At 44.7% G+C, this 6,659-nt stretch overlaps 1 protein-coding gene across 4 annotated transcripts in view; it reads right to left on the reverse strand.

The window, feature by feature from the left end:
• The window catches only part of TNPO1 (transportin 1), a 91,948-nt gene that overhangs the window by 84,942 nt on the left and 347 nt on the right, over positions 1 to 6,659 (reverse strand). Inside the window, exon 1 of one of the 4 annotated variants that reach the window (XM_070569863.1) lies at positions 6,110 to 6,415. The exons of 2 other annotated variants lie outside the window; for them this stretch is intronic. The gene's annotated coding sequence lies outside the window, so the exon portion shown is untranslated. Of the gene's footprint in view, positions 1 to 6,109; positions 6,416 to 6,659 lie in introns of those variants that run through there. One more of the 4 variants, XM_070569867.1, reaches the window with a different exon arrangement.

A 6,659-nucleotide genomic window follows, 5' to 3' on the forward strand; every position in this document is an offset into this window, starting at 1 on the left:
TGAAGAGACTAGGAAAATACAGTACAATCAACAGGCAGCATTAAGGACCCACTTGAGGTATGTGGTCATGTGTGGATGTGTGTTTTCTTCCAGCCACACTAAGCTACATAGGGGCAGGTGCAAGAAAAGCAGTTGGTTTTAACTAGGGATGTGGTTCTACCAAACAAGCAAAGAGCAAGGGAGCAAATGCAAAAAGAGTGATTAAAATGATTAACCATGGTATTTAAGATGAGTAAGAAAGCAAGGGAAAACATCAAGAGGGTGAGTGGCAGGGAAGCAGGGGTAGGATGAATGGATTGGAGATTCCATGGGGGTCAAAGACGGTTCCGGCTGAGACACTAAGTAGGAGTTAACTTCCCCAACAGGAAGTGGGTCACAGAATGGAGCACATGAAACGGAAACTGCGGATGGACTGCAGTTATGGATGAGGCAAGAGGGGATGACGACTGGAGTGAGCAACTGAGAAGGGCTGGATGGGAGGAGCGCTGGAGAAAGCTAAGAAACGAGAGCCCAGGGGACTGGAGAGGTCAGTGATGTATAACCTCTTCAATTTCAAAATAAAGACTGAGGTGGTACTGGAAAGAGGGGCAATGAGCCCAGGGCTAAAATAATTGAGAAACGAGGAGCAATGACCTGGAGGGTAGTAACTGATAGCAATTAGGAGGGGTAGTGGATTACATAACCTGAAGACACAACCCCAAACTGAGGATTTTTAGGGAGAAGGGAGGAAGAATAGCTTGAAAGCAGCAAACACATGCATGGCAGATACCTTCCCCACCTCTAGCACAGGGATAAGGAGAGCTATGGGGAAAAAATAACAGCCCCAAATGCACAGTGCACAGGTTCCACAAGAGCAACAAAGTGAAGGGAATACCAAGAATAGGTTGAGACTGGATTTTGAGGATGATGGGCTGTAAATTCCAGCAAGGCACATCAGGAGAGCATGAAGAGTTGGGAAGGGGTTAAAAAAAAGGTAGACAAACACAGACCCTTTTATGAACCGGAGGGAAGGAGATGAAAGGTGACCTGGAAGTCTGGAGGTTCTGTGGCTACTGACAAAGACAATCTTGAACACACATGACTCCTGATACACCCATTTCTCTGGGTGTGTCAGAGAAAGAAAGGGAAACTGCTGGGTCAAAAATGTTTTTACTTTCAAAGTAAAATGGTTGTACTGATTTATTCAATGCATGAGTCTTCCTACAACCTTGTCAATACACATTAGCAAAACTTTTTCACTTCTGTCAATATGATGGGTAAAAAAGTCAGTTTTACTTTGCATTTCCCTATTGGTGAGATAGAGCATTATTTCATGTTTATTGCATAGCTGCATTTCCTCTTCTGTGAATTTGTCCATTTAAAAAATTGTTTTCTCTTTTCTTATTGGTTTACATTGCTTAAAAAAAAAACCTATCTTTCTATTTTATTCTGCTCTTCACCCCAATCAATGTTGTGAAGTCCTCATTTCAAATCTCTCAATGGCTCGTGCTAGGGCGACACACAGCTCAGCAGGTCCTCCCTTCTTCAAACCCCCCACCATATCCTAGTGGGCCCACCAGTCCAATCCAGCCACACCCACTAGTCTCCACTGTCTAGGACTGCTTTTGCACTACCATGGCCCACACAGCAGAATATATTTACTGTCTGGTCCTTTGCAGAAAGCTGTGGACTCCTGCTCTACACCTTTTAGGGCCCCTCAACTGCTTAGAGTTACAATAACATAGTAGGTCCTTATCTTTGCTGACACGCCCTCTGAAGTGCTGCCCCTTTTCCCCAGAAAAGCCTGAGCCATTTCTCCCACCCTCCCCACGGACTCTATTGCTAGCCCTCCTGGGCGCCTCCAGATTCGTATCATAAAAGCTGTGCCTATTCCACTGCACTTTTCTGTTTACGTATCTCTCCTCCACTAGCATGTAAATCTCTTGACAACAAGGGACAATCCTAGCACTAATAAATCTTTAGTGAATGAATAAACGGCACATGAAGTCCTTCCTAATTTGCCATCTTTCTCTTCAGTTCCCTGTTTTCCTATGCTCCAACCAAAGTAAACTATATTTTTACTTCATTAAGTATTTTTTAAAACCATTATTTCTAATGGCAGCATAAGGATCAATGTTTTATATTTGTTTCTTTACAATTCTGGTGAATACCACCTAATCATTTACTCACACCTGTTTAATACGCTCACAATTTGCTGATTGCTGAAATATTTCTCTTCTCTAATTTCTTCCTTAGTAAAGACAAAAGCAATGCTTTTCTGGGATCCTCTACGGCAGTAACTTCTTCATCTGAGGATTAAAGGGCTCCAGAGATGATTATTTTACTAGTGGCTTCAGAGTGCTTCAAAATCAACTGTAAAATGCAACTCAAATGGGTTTTTTTTGCTTTTATTTTCAGTATAAAATTAATCTCCCACCCCTTACCTTATTCTCCTTATCTAGAACACCTCTTAATTTTTGGGGGGTATCTCTCTATTAAGACTTTAGTTTACTTTGCCAGGGGGTTTACTAAGCGTATTTTTCAATTTAGTTATTTAATGGGCCTTTGTCAGTTCTCTTAACCTCAATTTCGATGGATTTCTCTTTTTTTCCCTCCCCACCTGTGCCGAGGTCATTATTAAGAGTGTTTTACCCACAAATGCTTGCTGCATTCATTTTACAAACCAGCTTTATATATTCACTACCAATTACATCTCATCCAAGTAAGGGTTTTTTTTCCCTTTTCTAAAATGTATGTGGATAGTTAAGCCCTATCTGGTGTGACTTTGTAATTTATCCATTCATTACTTCCAGCTCAGTTTCACTGTCTTAAAAATGTGATCTATGATTAATAGTTAGTAGATTCACTATGCTATGGTGAATTATAAGATTCATTATAAGGGGCTGGCCCCGTGGCCAAGTGGTTAAGTTTGTGCATTCTGCTTCGACAGCCCAGGGTTTCACCAGTTCGGATCCTGGGCGTAGACATGGCACAACTCATCAGGCTATGCTGAGGCGGCATCCCACATACCACAACTAGAAGGACCCACAACTAAAATATATACAGCTATGTACTCGGGGGCTTTGGGGAGAAAAAGGAAAAATAAAATCTTTAAAAAAAAAAAGATTCATTATAAGATTTTGTATTCATTCATTATATATATGTATTCATTTTAAAATTCTGAATACTTATATTACATAAAATTTTACAAATAAAAGAATATGTGCTTTGCAACCAGGCAGATCCAGATTCAGATCCAGCCTTGAACTCTGAGTCTTCAGGCACTTACCTATCTACACTTCACTTCTCCCATCAGTAAAATGGAAGTAACTCCCACATGTAATACAAGTCTATGATAATGAGCATCACATATGTAAAAGTAACCATGTATGCTAACTGCCTACAAATAATGTCTAGTATACTACACGGAAAAAATGTTAATTCTCTCTCTCTCCTCCCATCTCAAGCAATAAGGGCAATAAACATGTGCTCCTCAGTTTAAGTCCTTTATTTCCCTTAAGTAAAAGCAATTTGGCAACATGGACCTTGACCTCTGAATGTTCATATACTCTGACCCAAGATTTTCACTTTGGGGAATCTATCTTAACGAAATAATCTAAAACACAGAAATTGTATTATGTACAAGGATGTTCATTGTAGTGTTCTTATAACTGCATAAAAAAGTTAGAAACTTGCTAATTGTGCAACAGGAAAACGTTTAATTAAGAGAAATTCACACAAACATGTGGTCATTTAAAAAGATGCTGACAAGAGTCAGCCCTGATGGTCTAGTGGTTGAAGTTTGGCGCTCTCACTGCTTCAGTGGCCCGGGTTTGTCTCCGGGTGGCAGAACCACACCACCCATCTGTCAGTGGCCAGGCTGTGGTGGTGGCTCACATAGGAGAACTAGAAGGACTTACAACTAGGATATACAATCATGCACTGGGCTTTGCGAGGGGAAAAAAAGAGGAAGCCTGGCAACAGACGTTAGCTCAGGGTGAATCTTTCCCTGCAAAATAAATAAACAAATAAAAAATAAAAAGACGCTGACAAAATCATAGCAGGAGAAAATGCTTATGGTACTGGCTGAAAAAAGCAGAGTGGAAAATTATTCAGCTAGTAAAGCCTCAACTATGTAAAAATCAAACTAAAAATACTGAAAGGAAATGCATCAAGGGTTTACAATAGTTACCTCATAGTCCTGATACTAGTGATTACTATTTTATGGTTGTTTTCTAAAATATCAATAATCATGACGACGATCATACTAACAGCAGTTATTAATTACGGAGTGTTTACTACACACCAAGCCTAGTTCTAAGAGCTTATTTATTGTACAAACTCATTTAATCCTCATTACATTATGAGATGAGAAAACTGAGGCACAGTGAGATTAAGTAACTTGCCCAAAGCCACGCAGATAATTATGAAAGGTGCCAAGATTTGAATCCAAGAAGTCTGGCTTGAGAGCTCCTGTTCCTAACTGTTACGCTACACTAAAAAGATCTGCTTTGTTTTTAAATTTTAACCAGTAAAAAGACCTATTTCAATTCAAATCCTGCGGTCTTTCCTTGAGTTATCAGCTTTCTTTCAGTTCTGAGTTCAGATATTTGCTCTAACATCAGGTACCATCTTGGAGTAAGATGTAGCCACCATTGCTGTATGCATTCTACCCACTCCAGAAAGTTCCAAGACAAATCTGCACCCCTGTTTCCTGTTCCAATATCTCATTTCAGCATTAAGACTCTAGAACTCTAACATTCTTACTTATTACACCTACTGACAAGTACTTCAAAGAATTCTAGCAAGGAGGTCGTGGAGCAACAGAATGTGGCATCTAGGAACTCTCTCCTACACTCACACCCATGCACATAACTACAAATTCACAGTCCCACCCTTGGAAACGTCTGTCTTCCACTGCAGGGTTCGCCCCCTCTGCAGCGCAGGAGACCCCTCTGACGAGCCAATACTCACCAGGTATCTACCAGGGCGCTAACTGAATGGGACCAGCTAAGAAAGATCCCCAACATCTTGGGAATTTCAAGGGCTCTGATCCTTCCTTTTTGAAGGTGGCATTATTCTCCACCATTTTTGAAAACTTCATCAGTTAACCAGTCACTTTAATTCTCTCAGCTTTCTCACCTGTTTGCTGGTAAACCGAACAGTTTTATCGGGAACAAGTTCTTTTTGGCACCAATATGTATTCAAATATCAATGCCAGGAAGAAATATTCATAATCAATGCCCTGGGCAATAAAAATAACTCCCACGTACTGCTGTGCTCCTCCCTGCCGTTTATATTTGATAAACTTATTTCAGTACATATGTCCCTGGGTTTGCCTTCCTTTATAACCAAATTTCTTAAAAACAGTATTTGCAGAACTCAACATGGTTAAATGCAAGCAATTCTCCTCAGCTTAGTACAGTGACATTTCAAAGCAGTTCATTTACCATATGTAGAAAAACTGAGTTCACGCGACAGCTTCAAAATTACATAAAGAAAAAAAAAAACAGTCATAAAAACAATGAATACCATAACAAGTCTGGATGATGGGAATATTTACAACCAGAATCATACACATTCTTACCAAAACCTTATCCTGCTCCCAATATATAATGGTAATAAGCCTGATCACTTTGAAAGATTTCGTACTTATTGCAGTGGGAGGAAGTCAGTAATTCCCTGCACGCCCAGGACGAAGATGTCCGTCCATCAGGGCTGACGCGGGGAGGGCCCCATTTCGGAAAAAGACAACGAAGCAGCCCAGTTCACCAGGCCCAGAGGAAACCAGGGGAAGGACAAGCCGCACCGCCAAGCTGGAGGCATTTGTGCTCTGCGCGTGCACGGGAAGCAGACAGAAAGCGGCTCCTCGGACGCACAGCCCCTTCTGCAGCTGCTGGTTTTCAACTCGGCGGAGCCGTTCTCTAAGAATGGGGTGCAGGGCCGGGGCAAAGCGGAATCGTTTCCCAAAAACCTGCCTCCCCCGCCCCGCTTCGCTGAGCACAACTTCCCTACCACCCCCATCTGAAGGCCGGATGCCACAGCGAAAAGTTAAAATCCCAAGGAACTCCTGTCATCCCCGCAACGAGCACGTCGGGACCCCATCTTACACCCCTGGATTTCCAAATACCTAATCCACCACACAACTTGTATTTCAGAAACGCCCTTCCTTTAGGGTAAAAGGAAGTCCCAGCGCTGCGCCGTCCCCGTGAAGGCAGGGCCGCCGGGAAGCACCTGAGGACAACTGTCCGCACCGACCGCGGGCCGCCGCCGGCTGCCAGCCTCCACGTTTCTCTCCGCGGACCGCCCGCCCGCCCTCCGGGCGAGTGCAGCCGCGCTGACGGCCCGCGGCGGCCCGGGCGCGGCCGCGATACAAAGGGCGCGAGGCGGGCGGCCGCGCACAGCCCTCGCCGCGCGGGCCGAGGCGGCGGCGGCCGGGCCCCAAAGCCGCCGCGGCGCCGGGCCGGCGGGCCGGCGGGCCGGCGGGCAGCCCCCGCCGCGGCGTGACGGGCGGGAGGGGTTCCCGGGCGTCCCGCCGCCGCCGCCGCCGCCGCCGCCGCCGCGCAGGCCCCGCCGCGGACCCAGAGCCGGGCGCTCGGCGGCAGCTGTTGGGCTTCGAACCGCGCCGCCCGCGGCTCCAAACCGCCGGCCGCCCCGGCACCTCCCCGCGGCCCCGGCGG

Source organism: Equus przewalskii, chromosome 13, assembly GCF_037783145.1.
Source record: "Equus przewalskii isolate Varuska chromosome 13, EquPr2, whole genome shotgun sequence".
Taxonomy (NCBI): Eukaryota; Metazoa; Chordata; class Mammalia; order Perissodactyla; family Equidae; genus Equus; species Equus przewalskii.